This window comes from Oncorhynchus kisutch, linkage group LG11 (genome assembly GCF_002021735.2).
Source record: "Oncorhynchus kisutch isolate 150728-3 linkage group LG11, Okis_V2, whole genome shotgun sequence".
Lineage (NCBI taxonomy): Eukaryota > Metazoa > Chordata > Actinopteri > Salmoniformes > Salmonidae > Oncorhynchus > Oncorhynchus kisutch.
In genome coordinates this window covers 37,532,684-37,551,783 of record NC_034184.2, presented here as the reverse complement: position 1 = coordinate 37,551,783, position 19,100 = coordinate 37,532,684, and the positions used below count along the sequence as shown (strand labels likewise).

At 43.0% G+C, this 19,100-nt stretch overlaps 1 long non-coding RNA gene across 1 annotated transcript; it reads left to right on the top strand.

Moving 5' to 3' along the window:
- Positions 1–5,538: 5,538 nt before the first annotated feature.
- On the top strand, positions 5,539–9,155 carry LOC116376221 (uncharacterized). The gene is made up of 2 exons (XR_004211626.1): positions 5,539–8,835; positions 8,948–9,155. It is a non-coding gene; the product is annotated as an uncharacterized LOC116376221 (long non-coding RNA).
- The last annotated feature ends 9,945 nt before the right edge of the window (positions 9,156–19,100 follow it).

Here is a 19,100-nt window from a genome sequence, read left to right as displayed (position 1 = left end):
TATAAAAACACAAAACTGGAATAGCCTTGGTGCAAAAATTCCTTTGATAGAGTGTAAGGGGTTAAAGTTCCATCCTGTTATTTTCTTCAGTGTTGCCTTGACTGACAGAGGTGACTGGCAGAGGGCCTGTGATTTCACAAAGCAAGAGGTGCATTGTGGGTCTCAGTGTGACCACCTTGGCTTCACAGACAAATCGATTAGTGCAGGTTCAGGGCTGAGGCTCAGAGCGCTTTGCATATGGAACACAATATGGGAAGAGGGCTCTGCCAAGTAAACACACACACACACACACGCACACACACACACATCTAAAAATGCACACACAAATACACACACTCACATAAATGCATATACTGATCAATAGTATAAATTCAACATGCAAAGATGTCAAAGATTTTACTGAGTTACAGTTCATATAAGTAAATCAGTCAACAGAAATACATTAATTAGGCCCCAATCTATGGATTTCACGTGACTGGGCAGAGGTGCAGCCATGGGTGGACCTTGGAGGGCATAGGCCCCCCCACTTAGTAACCAGGCCGACCCACATGGGAGACAGGCCCAGCCAATCAAAATGACATTTTCCCCACAAAAGGGCTTAATTACAGACATAAATACTCCTCAGCACCACGATCTCACAGGTAAAGAAGCCTGATGTGGAGGTCCTGGGCTGGCGTGGTTACAAGTGGTCTGCGATTGTGAGGCTGATTGAACATACTGCTAATTTCTCTAAAACGACATTGGAGGCTGCTTATGGTAGAGAAATTAACATTAAATTGTCTTGCAAAAGCTCTGGTGGACATTCCTGCAGTCAGCATGCCAATTGCACATTTCCTCAAAGACATCTGTGACAAAACTGCACATTTTAAAGTGGCCTTTTGTTATCCCCAGCACAAGGTGCACCTGTGTAATGACCATGCTGTTTAATGAACATCTTGATATACCACACCTGTCAGGTGGATGGATTATCTTGGCAAAAGAGAAATGCTCACTAACAGGGACGCAAAGAAATTCATGCACATTTGAGAGTAATAAGCTTTTTGCATGTATGGAAAATGTCAGGATTTCTTTTTTCAGCTCATGAAACATGGGACCAACACTTTACATGTTGCATTTATATTTTTGTTCAGTGTACAACGGTAACTTACCAGTTCACAGTCCACAGTATACCAGCCCTCCCCTCCCACGGTCTACAACACCCTCCGTCCCTCCCTCCCTGTGCCCCATCTGGCTGAAAAGTAAGTGCTTGTCTGGGAAGGCCGCCTCGGATACCCTTCCTTCTTACAGTTTTTTTTCAATCCTTTTGGTGCAATTTTCACAAGTATGTGGTGAATTTTCTTAACACCGAATGCAAAACTCAAAACAGGTCTTACATTCGAAATAATTGATTATGCATTTATTTTATTTGGAGAAATCTTTCATCACACAATCATAGATCCAAATACCATGAGAACATTGATATAATCACCAAATCATAACATCTTCTCAATACACCATACGTGTTTTAATCAGGCTAGGGTCTATTTTTCTCCACTTCCTGTCTGACTGACATGCCCAAAGTAAACTGCCTGTTACTCAGGCCCAGAAACCAGGACATGCATATAATTGGTACCGTTGGATAGAAAACACTTTGAAGGTTGTAGAATGTTAAAATAATGTAAGAGACTATAACACAATTGATATTCTAGGACAAAATCCAAAGAAAAACCAAACAGAATCTTTTTTTTGAGAGCCCATGCTCTTACAACGGAAAGCTATGGGTTATATGCAATTCCAGCTCCCAGATTGCAATTCCTATGGCTTCTACTAGATGTCAAAAGTCTTTATTCAAGGTTTCAGGCTTGTTTCTTCCCAAACAATGAATAATTTAGGATTTTGATACTGGGAGTTAGAGTTGGAAATCAGTCGTATTTTTATTTTCTATTGAACATACTTATTTCCGTATTAAATATTATAGTGTAATTACATTTTAGGGTACCTGAGGAAATGTATTTTGACTTGTTTTAACAAAGTTTAAAGGTAGCTTTTTGGATTCCTTTCTCTGCATGTTGAAGGAGGGGATTACTCAAATTGATGGTGACTTTTTGGGATATAAAGAAGGATTTTATCTAACAACATGACCATGCATGTTGTAGCTGGGACCCTTTAGATTGTAAATCAGAGGAAGATTTCACAAAAGTATGTGAATATTTAATTGCTATTTAATTGCTATTTGTGATTTATGAAGCCTGTGCTGGTAGATTTTTTTTGATGTGGGGTGCCATCCTCAAACAATCGTATGGCATGCTTTCGCTGTGAAGCCTATTATCCAGCGGACAATGCAGTTAGATTAACAATAATATACACGTTTAGCCGTTATAAGACACTTGTATGTACCTAGATGTTTAATATCCATAATTTTATGATTATTTATTTGAATTGCGGGACCCCAATTTCACAGGAAGCTGTTGACTGGTGTCCCGCTGGCGCCTATCTTAATCCAATAGCAAAAAAATGCAAGATACATGTTTTAAATTGACCTTTTGAATGTAATTCTACAGTACCAAGTGTCAATTGCATTGAATTTCACCGTTTTTTACATTAGGCAATACACTTGGACTACCCATTAAAATTGACTGAAAATCTCATTTCCATCATTTCTATCCCATTTGTGATCAAAGGGGTGATCATTGATACGAAAATAAATGTATTGTTCAGATATAATTACAACATTGGTGTACTGTAGTCAAATGAAACAAATAAAATGAATGAAATAAACATTTAGCAGTCACTAGTTGTTAATCAAGCCGGTCTTGAGCATTTGGCCATAGGTTCTCATCGACATCTCAGTAAATGCCCTCATTGTTCATGAAAAACCTTTTGGCATCCCAGCCTGACATATGTCTGAATTGATGACATTGCATACCTCACCCATGGAGAGGAGGGGGGTGGCGCGCTCATGGGGATGGCGATCATAAGGCCTTCCACCTGTATTGTAATCAAGTATTGTTTACAGTACTGTATTGGCCAATGTAATTTTAGTAAGCAGTGTTAACATTACAAACCTAATTTCCATTATGTAGTTCTCAGCCTGTCAATGGCAATACATTCCCCAAACCCCAACACTGTCAACCAAGAGTCAAGTCTAAATGATGGTTTATTTGGTAATATTTCGTAGTGTGATTGATTTGACTAATTGCATTAGTACTGTACAAAGTTAGAGGTGTGCTATTTGATAGGTTCCCCCGGTTCCAGTGGGGAGACCTGAGGTCAACCTACCCCCACACCCCTCCCTATGGCTTCCAGTGGGGAGACCTGAGGTCAACCTACCCCTACCCCCCTCCCCATCTCTTACTTCTGAGTGTGACACCTTCCCAGGCAGTAGCCTGCCTAGCTCACAAACTAGAATCAGGGCGCCCAATCCGACAATGTTAATTGACCCACAGTCCCACATGGTGACATGATATCATTGACGTGATGTGCAAATGAGCGATAGAAAACCACGCAAATGTCACCATTCTGATTTTTTTGTGCGGGTGCCCCCTGACTGTAGGTGCCAAGGTCTGGAGGTCTCTGGATGACAGAACAAGATAGATCTATTTCATAGAGGATGTTTGTTTCTTTATAAGAGGGAGGTCATTCGCACGTTTTGGACAGTTTTTTGTCTGGGTTTGGTGCTGGCTTGGCGGGAGGTTGTGATTATAGGGTTTGCCATGAGGTACTTATATTTTTGGCGTGCAACGGTTGGTATGCAGTGGGGATTGCTTCCTGGCAGCTACCACATTGCACTTCACGTTCCCCCATCGCATCCCCTCACTGAGATTGATGAATGTTGGTCAGTTGAGGGTTCCTCCCCTTCAGACTCAGACAGAGAGAAAAGCCTGCGCTTCTTTCACATGCAAAACAGGGGACGGAGTTACTTTGGACAACCCCGTTCCCCACCCGCCACTCAGTCAAGATCCCACGGCTGATACAAACATGCTACCTCATTAGTCAAGTGTGTTATTATAATAATCACTGACACTACCACTGCCCCGCCATCTGTAATCAACTAAATCAAGAACCCTTTATGAGTGCCCAGGAAAAAGAGAGAGAGAGAAGGTCATATACTTTCAACAGGGAATGCTGATTGGAAATCTTTGTGGACTTCAATTATCTTGATAAATATTGCATTTTTTTACAGGCCAAGATCACAAGGACAGCAGTTACACTCTTTCATTTTGCTACAGCTCCCAGCAACATATACAGACATTTCCTAACACTTAGTTACTCTAAATTATTTGGGGCATGGACTACAAGTTGTCCAAAGCGTTCCACAGGGATGCTGGCCCATGGTGATGCCAATGCTTCCGACATTTGTGTCAAGTTGTCTGGATGTCCTTTGGGTGGTTAATTATATTTGATACACATGGGAAATTGTTGAGTGAAGTTCTTGACACACTTAAACCGGTGCGCCTCTGAATGGCCCACATACCCAATCCATGTCTCAATTGTCTCAAGGCTTAAAGATGCTTCTCTAACATGTATCCTCCCCTTCATTTCCACTGATTGAAGTGGATTTAACGGGTGTCATCAATAAGAGATCATAGCTTTCACCTGGATTTACCTAGTCAGTCTATGTCATGGAAAGAGCGGGTGTTCCTAATGTTTTGTACACTCTGTGTATTCCCTATGTCTAGTAAATACACTATATATACAAAAGTATGTGGACAACCCTTCAAATTAGTGGATAATGGCCATCTCAGACACACCGTTGCTGACAGGTGTAGAAAATTGAGCACACAGCTATGCAATCTGCATAGGCAAACAATGGAAATCGAATGGCCGTAGTGAAGAGCTCAGTGATTTTCAACGTGGTGCCGTCATAGGATGATACCTTTCCAACAAGTCAGTTCGTCAAATTTCTGCCCTGCTAGAGCTGCCCCGGCCAACTGTAAGTGCTGTTATTGGCACACAAGCTCACAGAACAGGACTGCTAAAGCTTGTAGCGTGTGAAAATCATCTGTCCTCGGTTGCAACACTCACTACAAAGTTCCAAACTGCCTCTGGAAGCAAAGTCAGCTAAATAACTGCTCGTTGGGAGCTTCATGAAATGGTTTTCCATTGCCGAACAGCCATACACAAGCCTAAGATCACCATGCGCAATGACAAGCGTTGGCTGGAGTGGTGTAAAACTTGTCTCCATCGGACTCTGGAGCAGTGGAAACACATTCCCTGGAGTGATGAATCACGCTTCACCATCTGGCAGTCCGACGGACAAATCTGGGTTTGACGGATGCCAGGAGAACAATACCTGCCCGAATGTATAGTGTCAACTGTAAAGTTTGTTGGAGGAGTAATAATGGTCTGTTTTTTCATGGTTTGGGTTTGGCCCCTTAGTTCCAGTGAAGAAAAGTCTTAAGGCTACAGCATACAATGACATTCTAGACTCTTCTGTGCTTCCAAGGTTGTGGAAACAGTTTGGAGAAGGTCCTTTCCTGTTTCAGCATGACAATGCCCGCGTGCACGAAAGGAGGTCAAATGGTTTGTCAAGATCGGTGCAGAAGAACTTGACTGGCACGCACAGAGCTCTGACTTCAACTCCATCGAACACCTTTGCAATAAATTGGAGCGCCGACTGAGAGCCAGGCCTAATCGCCCAACATCAGTGCACAACCTCAGTAACGCTCTCGTGGCTGAATGAAAGGAAGTCCCCACAGCAACATTCTAACATCTGCTGGAAAGCCTTCCCAGAAGAGTGGAGGCTGTTATAGCAGCAAAGGAGGGACCAACTCCATATTATTAATACCCATGATGTTGGAATGATATGTTTGCCAACCTACTTTTGGTAATGTAGTGTAATTCTGCATTTCAGTGAAGTTATGATGCTAGCAATAGCCTAAACATATTCCAATTCACGTCATGTCACATGCTCTCTCTCTCTCTCTCTCTCTCTCTCTCTCTCTCTCTCTCTCTCTCTCTCTCTCTCTCTCTCTCTCTCTCTCCCTCTCTCTCTCTCTCTCTCTCTCTCTCTCTCTCTCTCGCTGTCTCTTTCCCCTCAACAATGAAATCTTCTGACAAATCAAACTTGTAAACAACTATCAACTATCAAGCTGCTAATTGGAGGAGTAAATACATGCGCTAAATGTAAAAGCTATGTAGATTTCACAGGTTAAAATAATGATGAAAACAAGCTATATACAACGTCTCTCTTTTTGGTTTGAACCGGTTCAGAACTTTATTTTTCTGCTCAGAACACTGGAATGGGAAAAAAAATTGTGGTTCTGTTTGGAACAGAATGATTGTAAAATCATTTCCGTTCCAACCCTTGCTTACAATGCAGTACTATGCCTGTATTTGAATGCACTTACTGTAAATCGCACTGGATACGAGTGTCTGCTATATGACTAAGATATAAACGTAAACACAACAGTGAATGCAGAATTATAACTCGGTGATCAGAAAGGATCACTAAATCCTGTTGTGTACATTAGTGCACACAAGCGCGGGTGTACCACTCCCAAGATTAGATACTGGAACATTCTTGGATTACACATCACTTAAAGAAGGCTTTATGATAAACCCAGCTTAATGTGGTCTACTGATTACAGAAAGAAGTCATAAGCAGCCATATGAACTTGCAGCATGTCAGTAAAAACCGAAAGGTTAAGCCCTGTCACTGTATAGAGTGGACTACACACTTTGAAAAAAAGGGTTATTTTGGGTTCTATATAGAACCTCTTGATTCTGTGTACGAGATTAAAGAAGGTTCTATATATAAACCCATTGAAGGCAGAGAACCTTGAGGATTCCATCCCTACCGCAGATTGTAGGCGAACGTGGAGTTTAGCCAACAGCAGCGAACAAAAACGAACAGTCATGTCAAACGCTGAAATGACAGCTAACGATACAGTAGCTGCTTTGCTGTTTGTTTTAGCTGCTTTGCATAGCAATGTATGTCCGTATTAATGATGCTGCATGGATTCTCCTGGTCAGAAAAATGGCTAGCTGTCTCCTCCGACACGTTCCCGCTCTCGTTTGTATTTTGCAACATTGTTGTCGAGGTTGGAGTTGCAAACAACAAGGTTCATACAAACCTGTGCTGTTGTGAACCAAATGCTGGAAAAAAGCAAGAGATAATAATGTGTTTAATGGAAGCATACACTCTAAGAATTGGTTAATTGGGGTTCTCTATAGAACCTTTTGGTCAAATCAAATGAATGGCCCACCAACTGCCATTCCAACATGAAAACTCAAGAGGACGATGGTCTCAAATACCCTACCAATTAGCACGTTATTTTTCAATTTATTAAGGTAAGCATTATGTAATTCAAGTACATTAAGCCATATTCATGTGACAAACTATAGGCTAGTTCCCTCAAACTCAACTCTGGACCCCAAAGCTAGTTCTATTGCATTTGTTCATTGTTCCCTTCAAATCAGGGAATGATTTAGACCTGGAACACCAGGTGTGTGCAATTATCAGGTAGAATAGAAAACCAGCAGGCTCAGGACCTCGTAGGGTAAGAGTTGAGTTCCACTGGGCTAGATAGCTATGAGTTTGTTTCAGAGTCTGACCACTGTTTGTAAGCTACCTAGCTAACGTTAGCTTGCTAGAAAGGGAAAAGCTTTATTTATTTAACTAGGCAAGTCAGTTAAGAACAAATTCTTATTTACAATGACGGTCTACCACAGCCAAACCCGGACAACACTGGACCAATTGTGCGCCACCCTATGGGACTCCCAATAATGGCCGGTTGTGATACAGCCTGGAATTTATCCAGGGTCTGTAGTGACGCCTCTAGCATGAAGATGCAGTGCCTTAGACCGCTGCACCACTCGGAAGCCCAAGGTTAGGTAGGCTAAGGTTACTTTTAATAAGCATCTTGGCAAGCTAGCTAAGTCTTACAAATAAACCTACATGCCAAATAGAGATAAATACCCAACCTGACATTGGCAATTAGCTAATTGTTACTTTTATTTCAGTATTTTATTTGTAGTCACAATCAAATGTATTTATAAAGCCCTTTTTACATCAGCCGATGTCACAAAGTGCTATACAGAAACCCAGCCCAAAACCCCAAACAGCAAGCAATGCAAATGTAGAAGCACTGTGGCTCTGAAAAACTCCCTAGAATGGTAGGATCCAAGGAAGAAACCTAGAGAGGAACCAGGCTCTGAGGGGTGGCCATCGAACCAACTTGACACGATTGTGGGAAGAATCTGGAGTCATCATGGGCCAGCATCCCTGTGGAACATTTGACCACTTGTAGAGCCCATTCACCCAAACACTGAGGCTGTTCTGAGGGCAAAAGGGGAGGGGGGAGTGCAACTCAATATTAGTAAGGTATTCCTACTGTTTGGTTTAGCATATGTTTTACTCATTGTAAGTAAGAATTGGTTCTTAACTAACTTGTCTAGTGAAATAAAGGTTAAATAAATAAAAGATCAAATGCTCCAGCAGCAACCCGCTGAGGAGCTGCAGGAGAAATCCATCTCAAAATCGTCTCTGTATGCTGTGCACGTGTGATAGCTGTGTTGGATACCTAAGATACATGATGACTTGTGAAAATACACACAGGACAATTTAATTCCCCTAGATGGTGTACATTAACCCGTGAGAGGACTATGTTTCATGGAGGCAGACTGGACTGAATGTTGCTGACCTCTGTTGAATGCGCGTGATGGGCAGTGGACTAAGAGGATGTATGTACTGCATCTACATGATTTATAAGTCTTGGTGATTCAATAGTTAATCATTTACATGACTTTTAAAATACTACCTCTGTGTTTTGCTCAGAGTCTGGCAGGAACCCAACTATCAGAGGCAGAGGATGTGCTCTTTCGGGCTGCTGCTGCTGCTGCTGATGACAACAGGTTGTTCTTCTACGGCATCATAATTATACGTCTGCATTTTGTCTTCATTTCGGCAGATTAACTCCTTTTTTTGTTTGACTTTTCTTCTTCTTCTTCTTCTTCTTCTTCTCAGCAAGCAGCCAGGCAACAACCCATACTGTACTGTTCCATAGAGAAGTCAGCCAGAGTTGGTAGCAAGATTGACGTGGGCCATCATTCAAAGAAAGGGTTGCCTGCCTGGCAAACCAGTGCATATTTCCAAACTATGTATGTTTGCATTAACTTATTTATTTTTGTTTGGGTATGAATGTAATGATAATAAAATCTCAAAATGACGCTTATATTCTTTTGTCCATTATTTAATTGTTCATTCTATTATATTCTTAGCTGAAAATATGATGATTTATTGGCAGTAGCCCTTGCCATAATTCCCATACAGGGTTCTATATGGAACCAATTTTGGTTCATTGAAGAAGTACACTTGGTTCTGTTCACATTCATTCGTTTGGATTTCTACTGCACCCTTAGTCACTTTGTCACTGAGTCACTTAGCCACTGAGTCTGGCAGGAGCCATTTGCTTTCCAAACCTTGTTTTCCTTGCAATTGTATTTTACATATTGCGAAGGGCCTGTTTTGTCTGCATGCTGGCACACCACCTCTTAAGGATCGGACGCTTTTCTTAATTTCTCGCAAAAAATGACATACCCAAATCTAACTGCCTGTAGCTCAGGATCTGAAGCAAGGATATGCATATTCTTGATACCAGTTTCAACTGTTCTGCCTTATTATTATTCGACCATGCTGGTCATTTATGAACATTTGAACATCTTGGCCATGTTCTGTTATAATCTCCACCCGGCACAGCCAGAAGAGGACTGGCCACCCCACATAGCCTGGTTCCTCTCTAGGTTTCTTCCTAGGTATTGGCCTTTCTAGGGAGTTTTTCCTAGCCACCGTGCTTCTACACCTGCATTGCTTGCTGTTTGGGGTTTTAGGCTGGGTTTCTGTACAGCACTTTGAGATATCAGCTGATGTACGAAGGGCTATATAAATACATTTGATTTGATTTGATTTGATTTGATTTGAAAGGTAACACTTTGAAGTTTGTGGAAATGTGAAATTAATGTATGAGAATTTAACACATTAGATCTGGTAAAAGATGATACAAAGAAAAACCTGCGTATTTAAATGTTTTACCATCAGCTTTGAAATGCAAGAGAAAGGCCATAATGTATTATTCCAGCCCAGGCACAATTTAGATTTTGGCCACTAGATGGCAGCAGTGTATGTGCAACGTTTTTACACTGATCCAATGAACCATTATATATATTCAAAATGTTGTATCAAGACTGCCCAAATATGCCTATCTGGTTTATTAATACATTTTCAAGTTCATAATTGTGCACTCTCCTCAAACAATAGCATGGTATTATTTCACTGTAATAGCTACTGTAAATTGGACAGTCCAGTTAAATTAACAATTATTGAAGCTTTCTGCCCATATCATATATATATATATATTATTATTATTATTTTTTTTTTTTTTTTCCACCTTTATTTATTTAACCAGGTAGGCCAGTTGAGAACCAGTTGTCATTTATAACTGTGACCTCGCCAAGTTAAGCAAAGCAGTGCGACAAAAATCAAATCAAAATCAAATCAAATCAAATGTATTTGTCACATACACATGGTTAGCAGATGTTAATGAGAGTGTAGCGAAATGCTTGTGCTTCTAGTTCCGACAATGCAGCAATAACCAATGAGTAATCTAACCTAACAATTCCAAAACGACTACCTTATACACACAAGTGTAAAGGGATAAAGAATATGTACATAAAGATATATAAATGAGTGATGGTACAGAACGGCATAGGCAAGATGCAGTAGATGGTATCGAGTACAGTATATACATATACATATGAGATGAGTAATTTCGGGTATGTAAACATTATATTAAGTTGCATTGTTTTAAACAACAACACAGAGATACACATAAACAAACCTACAGTCAATAACACAAAAGAAAAATAGAAAAATCTATGTACAGTGTGTGCAAATGTAGAAGAGTAGGGAGGTAAGCAATAAATAGGCCCTAGAGGTGAAAATAATTACAATTTAGCAATAATACTGGAGTGATAGATGTGCAGATGATGATTTGCAAGTAGAGATACTGGGGTGCAAAAGAACAAGAGGGTAAATAATAATATGGGGATGATGAGTCGGGTGTGCTATTTACAGATTGGCTGTGTACAGGTACAGTGATCGGTAAGCTGCTCAGACAGCTGATGCCTAAAGTTAGAGAGGGAGATATAAGTCTCCAGCTTCAAAGATTTTTGCAATTCGTTCCAGTAATTGGCAGCAGAGAACTGTAAGGAAAGGCGGCCAAAGGAAGTGTTGGCTTTCGGGATGACCAGTGCAATATACCTACTGGAGCGTGTGCAATGGGTGGGTGTTGCTATGGTTACCAGTGAGCTGAGATAAGGCGGGGCTTTACCTAGCAAAGACTTATAGATGACCTGGAGCCAGTGGGTTTGGCGACGGATATGTAGTGAGGGCCAGCCAACGAGAGCATATAGGTCGCAGTGGTGGGTAGTATATGGGGCTTTGGTGATAAAATGGATGGCACTGTGATAGACTGCATCCAGTTTGCTGAGTAGAGTGTAAATGACATCACCAAAGTCAAGGATCAGTAGGATAGTCCGTTTTACAAGGGTATGTTTGGTGGCATGAGTGAAGGAGGCTTTGTTGTGAAATAGGAAGCCGATTCTAGATTTAATTTTGGATTGGAGATGCTTAATGTGAGTCTGGAAGGAGAGTTTATAGTCTAACCAGACAGCTAGGTATTTGTAGTTGTCCACATATTCTAGGTCAGAACCATCCAGAGTAGTGATGCTAGATATGTCTATGTCCTGGGTAATGTTCTTGTTACTTACAACCTCATGCTAATAACATTAGCCTACGTAGCTCAACCATCCCGCAAGGGGGACACCAATCCTATAGAGGTTAAACTGCATCATGATCCAAAATGCAGATGCAGATTGGACATTGGTCTAATGTAGAGCTTGCAGTTTTCCCTGGTCAGGTCACAGGGTCAGGAGAACCTCTGGGCCTTATCTATGTCCAATGAACTCCAATCCAATAACCATCTTCATTGTACCTCTTTATTTCCCTTTCTTTCACTCACTCCCTTCACAGCATGACAGTGCCTGCAGTGTGCCCTTAGTCCCCAAAAGCTTACAGACACTGATGCACAAATAAAATACAAATTGCCTAAGAACAGAACTGTCAATCTCAATAGATGGAATGCCAGACACTGAGTACTAAATATTATTACATATTCTAACAATTTACTACATATAATCCTGACAATATGCCCCCACCACCACCCCCACCCCACCCCCACCACCACCCCACACCCCCACCCAACCATCTCAGGGATATTTTGGTTAATGATGAATAATGCATGAATAACTACCTCCCTCTGGCTTCTAATGCAGCCTCTTATTGGCTTTGGCAGAGCGCCATTCACGCCTCTGTCTGTCTGGGCTCCAACCCTCACAGACTCAAGCCCCCACCCCCCAATCAAAGCTGATTTCCCTAACAAAAGCGAATCAGCCAGAACCATCACCAAAACAATCACATAACTGAAGCAGATTTTATGTTAAAAATGCATATTTTGGGGTTGAGAAAAAAGCACATTTTGCTTATTGACCATTTTCGTATGTTGTTAGTTGTGTACTGTCAACCTTTTGATCATTTTGGTGTTTGCTTCTCACTCTTTCAGTTTTTCTGTTACGTGGTCCACAAGCACAAGAGAAGATACGACAGAGATAGAGAGAGGGAGGGAGAGAGAGAGAGGACAGCAGCCCTGGTGACAAGAAAGTTGCCGGGTCATTAACAAGGGGCAGGGGGCCTGGACGTACAGATGAGAGAGGGAGAGAGAGGAGGACAGTGTGACAATCCCCCCCTGAGGGAAAGCGGTGGGACATGGATGAGGGGGAGGGGGGCAGGTGGGGTGCAGAGGAGAACAGAGGGGGGCTGCAGTTATAAAGAGTAAAGACAGAGTGTTATCTGAAACAGCGAATCCCCCCCTGGCTGCAGGGATCTGTGGTGGAGGAAATCAATATATACTCACTGAACACACTGCCATAACCTTGTCAGACCTGAGCAAGGGTACACCGGCTACAGACAGCCAGGGAGAGGGAGAGGGGGAGGGAGGGGAAGGGACAGATAGAGTGGGACAGAGGGAAGATATGGAGAGAAAAGAAGAGAGAAAGTGTGGGGGGGGGGGGGCAAGGAGGAAGAGGATTTGAGAGGGGTAACGAGGGAGAGGCCAAAAGTGAGAAATAGAGAGAGAGAGAGAGAGAGAGAGAAAGAGAGATCAGAGTCGTGGTGTCATGTGGCTGCCCTCAGCAGCTTAGAGTGAGTGACCAGTAATAGCAATGTGTGTGTGTGTGTGTGTGTGTGTGCGTGTGTGTGTGTGTGTGTGTGTGTGTGTGTGTGTGTGTGTGTGTGTGTGTGTGTGTGTGTGTGTGTGTGTGTGTGTGTGTGTGTGTGTGTGTGTCTGTGTGTCTGTGTGTCTGTGTGTCTGTGTGTGTGCGCGCGCATGTGTGTGGTAATGCCATGGCCTTGCAGTACTTATAAAAGCTGTCCACTCAACCGGCTCATGGCGGTGAACCCTCAGATTAGAGAACAGATCATCACCGGGCCCTCAGTGACCAAACTCTGGACACACACACTGGGTCAGCCAGGAATACGTAAAAACAGTCCTATAACACCACTAATTAACCATCTTGGTTTTTAGTGTGTAGAGATACTAAACATGGCCATGGCCTAGTGGATGAGATGGTGCCAGGCCAGTGATTTGAGTCGTCAGTATGGAGGTGGAACAAGGTCAGGGAATGAAGGGGGTCTACAGTAAAAGGGACAGCTGCCCTTTGTCCCTCACACACACATAAACACTGTCCTGCATGGGTACATGTTTTGGTGCCTCCCCCGCCCCGTGCCGGCCACATCAATTCCGAGCCCCATCCGATATCCGACATAAGGACATATTTTTCTCTGCAACCCGACACACCCACATACTGTATAATTGTTCCGAGAGCCAATCCGTGACCCGACAAATAGTTTATTTAATTGTTTTTATGGCTCCAGAGTAGTAGGCTAAAAGTCTATTCCCATTCCCTGCTGGAATTGATTTATCTGCGTGTTTATTCAGAATTTGGATAAAAGGAAACCCTTCCATGAATTAAGAATGAAAGGTGTTTCTTCTTTCTTTTCATTTCTCCTGTTACGCCATTTTCAGCTCAGCTAGGAGTCAGGGACAATAAGCTAGGCATGTTTCAGCACCACACAAATAGGCTACTGATGGCTAGTTCCCTGCTCCACTCTCTCACTGGTAACCTAGGCCTAGGTTATGTCCATCCTCAACGCTCATATTGCCTAATGGAATTGGCAACAAGCTCCTGGGTTTATAAAAAGTCTACTATCTTGAAACGTTTTCCGACTCGCAATGTAATTGTTCTGAACGTAGACTATGGAGTCAGTTATAGTTTCATTCCACATGTCAGCTGATTTTTTTTGTCTGCCATCGGGAACCGTGGGTATCCAACACGAAACATAAACACACACGCATTCATGCACACACCACACACTCAGGACCTCACGGCTTTGCAGGCAAGTTCAGGTAAGGGGTGTGACCGGAGTATCACTAGTAGGCCTTTAACCTTACCGTGTGTTGCCTGACCCCTTCACACACACACACACACACACACACACACACACACACACACACACACACACACACACACACACACACACACACACACACACACACACACACACACACACACACACACACACACACACATACTATCCCGCCCCTTCCCAATGGACGGGAGAGAAGAGGACATCATTATGCCCATATCAATCTCAGGCAGAGAGGAACATGTAAAATACATGTGACCTGTCTTGGCTAATGTATTGATATGGGAGCTAAGGAAAGGACTTAATGACCAGGCTGGCTGGCTCACACAGTTAACTCTGCTCTTTCTTCTAGCTACTCCTTTCATCTGAATTATTGAACGGTGTAATATCTGACGACATTTCACAGCTTCTTCTTTTTCTCCCCGTACCGCTCTCTTTTCACTCGATTTAGTCACATTCACCGCTCTCTAGCTCTTTTTCCCTCCCCCTTTCCATCGCTTTGTGTATATACTGTATATTTCCCTCTTTACCTCTTTCTTCCCTCTCCTATGTATTGTCAGGGGAGACGAGCAGAGGTGCGGGTGTAGATGATAGATTGTGTATCAGTGGCCTGCTGGTCCTGTGTTGGCTCTGGTCGGTAGAAGGTGAGGAGCACGCTAGATTAAGTCCCCCCCCCCCCCCCCCCCCAACTACTTCTGTCCCCCTATCTACCCCTCCGCCTTCCTGGCTCAGGGTGTTCCATTGGTATTGACCTTGTACAGACCACTTGACCAACTCCAGCCTCCCAGCTCTGCTGTAATCTGACCCACAGGGCTGCAGGACAAGGAGAGATAGACAGGAGGGGAGTATTTACAGAGGGAGTGGGAGAGGATGGGGTGAGGAAGGAAAGAGAGAAGGGAAGTGAGCGGAGAGGGACAGAGAATGTGTATGATGAATACCAGCAACCAGTACAAGCCCCTAAGTAACAATAACAGAGAGTTAGCTGATGAGTAAAGCGTAAATCAGACCAAAGACGCTAAGATGCGATAGTCCAGCATCCCATTGTAACACAGCTACACCTCGCTGAGACTACTTGGGGAAATTGCTTCGCTTAGAAATCCAAAAATACGAGAGCCAACGGTCCAATATTCTAGAATACTGCGGTGAGAACACGTTTTGGACTTTGACAAACCCTTCATACACATTTGACCTGGCCTGGCTTTGGCTCTATTGCATTATTTACTCAATTATGAAAATAACTGAAGGCGGTTTGAAAATGATACTTAAAATTCTTGAATTTAATATATACTGTATATGCTGTATTTCCTGATTATGTGTGTGTGTGTGTGTGTGTGTGTGTGTGTGTGTGTGTGTGTGTGTGTGTGTGTGTGTGTGTGGGGGGGGGGGGGGGGGCAGTGTCCTTGCTCTTACACAGGTAACTGTATGCTGGAAGGCAGAAGGACAAAGCGAGAGAGAGGAGAGTAATAAAGGATTGACCATCATTTAAAAAGCAGCCATGCATATCTGAATTTGGCTCCGACACACTCCTCCTCCCTCTCTTTGTTCTGCTCTCCACGCTCACCAGATCTCCATTTTTCTTTTTGCTCCTCATTTCCTCTCCTTCCGCTAGACAATCAATTCCCGCACTTGGTGTGGCAGACCCCCGCCCCCCCAGCCCTCCCCTACCCCACCCTCACACACACACACACACACACACACACACACACACACACACACACACACACACACACACACACACACACACACACACACACACACACACACACACACACACACACACACACACCCCTGGTGCTGGTCAGGCAACTGAGTCTGACCTTTTCACCGATTCCCGGTATTAGAGAAACTGACATTCAAGCCCCAAGCCCCCCAGGACACTGCAAGACCGCCACGACCAAACACACACACACAAGCCGCCCACATAACCCCACTACCGCCACCATATACTCACTGCACACACACATCCACATCCCCTTAATGTCAGTCGTTCACTGACAACAAACAGGATGAATCCTTTGACATAAGACAGTCATTGGTAACACTGGTCCTCACGCACCAGTAGTGTCTGCTGGTTTTATCTTCTCCCTCTGGTTCGGATCAATTGAAGGCTGTGATTGCTCAGATAGTGGCACATACCTGTTTTCCCTGGTCTGAATCAGTCACAGGCTATCAAGGGTCGGTGGGGGCTAATTGAACAGAGCTCCAATTTATATTTTTTTCAGAGTGGCAATCAATCCAAAACAACCAGATCTGGCTCAGGTTTTTGAGAACATTCTATGGAGTATTTGAGTGTACAGACTTGTTCTTGGAATTACTCAAGGAAATTGTGACTGGGTCACATGTCATGCCATACAAACTTCCTCGTAACTTGAATATCACATCAGCAGAGGGAGTGTGTACATGTGTGCGTTCGCATGCGTGGAAGCAGGTGTATGTAAAGTGTCAGGGACAATACACACATGTTGAGTGACAATGTTTGTTAAAAAGGTAAACATACAGACGGAGGCTCTTGAATGAAGGTTTCCCACCAAAAATAGATGTTGATTATTTCCAGGACATACTGTAAAACAGCTTCTGTCTTAATAGACTTGCACACATCCCACTGGAAATATAGAGCAGAGCGTTAAATACCAAATAAATAGAATCAACTTTGGTTTGAGGTATTAAGTGCTCTCATTACACGATCATTAGTGCTCTGGTTTAATGAGCGTTTGAAAAGAGAACGAAAGGAAGAAGAGAAATAGATTGGGTGAAAGAAAAGAGGAGTCAGAGGAAAATTGGAATAATTTACGTGGCGAAAGTTCACTGCTTTTTAATCCAAAACAGGCTGTTTATGCTGTGGCCAGATCAGAATTTGGCCTGTGTGTGTGCGTGCATGTGTGTGTGTGTGCGTGTGTGTGGTTCATGCCATGAACACACACAAACTCTTCCCTTAATTATGTGGCGTTTGCCTCAGTGAACGATGTTTCTGTGTGATAATTCTGTATTTCGGTAATTGTTACCGTGTTAGCATAGCCACGTAAACGGCATGGCCTATTGTAAATTGTTAGGAGGTTAATTAGTAGCAGCAATGTGCTGTAATGATAGACACTCTCCAATCAGCAATGTCTTTAAACAGCAGGAACAAATAAATACTACAGCAACCCAACGGAACCTACACAGACACGGGAAGTGTGTGTGTGTGTGTGTGTGTGTGTGTGTGTGTGTGTGTGTGTGTGTGTGTGTGTGTGTGTGTGTGTGTGTGTGTGTGTGTGTGTGTGTGTGTGTGTGTGTGTGTGTGTGTGTGTGTGTGTGTGCGTGTGTGTGAGAGACGTCTTTCATGCGGTCGTATTTACTTACCTAGAGAGCCTCCAAGCATCACTCAGCACTCAGATCACTTGCGGGTGAGGTCAAAAACAGGTGTGTATGTGTGTCTATGATTGTGTATGAGCGTGTGTGTGTGTGTGTGTGTGTTTGTGTGTATGTGTATGTGTGTGTGTGTTTGCGTGTGTGTTTGCGTGCATCCACGTGTATTTGCAAAGGTGTGGCTGGGCCAGTAGAACAGGTCAAGCATGTGACCAGCCAGCGCTCAGGGGCAAAGGGTGTGTTCCATAGAAATGTCTTCTGGGAAACGTTGAGAAAAGTGTACAAGCATGTTTGTGTTCATGTGGTGTGTGAGTGAGTGTTCATTTGGAATACAATGTGCCCAAGGGGTGTAAGGCAGGAGGGAACATACCAATCCTTCCCCTTTTCTTCTCTTTCCTCTCTTCCATTACTCAGAAAGCAGAAACCTGGTGACCTGATTTAGTTCATTTTCACCTGTGAAATAACAGCAGTGGGTTAAATGCTGGAGACACATTTCGCTTGAATGCGTTCAGTTACGCAACTGACTAGGCATCCCCTTCCCCTTACCATACCGAGAAACAGAACTGTAAAGTTGAATAATCTACTCTTTTATATGTATGCACTTATGTCCGATATTTTGTTTAAAGTCGAGGACCGGAAAAAAACGATGTTGTCTTTGGAAAGAGCTGGCTTTACAAAAAAGCTATTTTATATGGGTTTTGACAAGCCTTTTGAGATCGAGACACATTGTGTCACATAAAAACGGTCTGAGATCCAGGGATCGAAAAAAACATGTTTTTTAAATAAATGTCTGCCTAGCACTGCAGTTGAACTCTTGACCCTCGGAGCCAGAGCTCGGGGATTACACCCATTATAGTTCACAATGGCCTATCAAATCCCAAGCCTACTTAATGGTAGTAGTGCTCACGGTTGCTCCAAGAGGGTTTTGATGTCCTCTCCCGACATCCTGTTTACCTGGACCAACGTCAAATTTCGCAGTGGATCTTGAGCAACCTGGCTGCTATCACACAAACACAAACACACAAATACAGATGCACACACGCCAGGCCTTTGTTCAAATACTACTTCAAATTACTTTCACATACATTTCGAAGTATGTGAAAAGACTAGTTGAATGTTTGGAATGTATTTGGAAATACACTTGGGTAGTATTGGTATGTATATGAAAATACTCAAATACACTGACTCAAATACATTCCCATGCATTTTACCCAGGTATTTGAAAATAGTATTT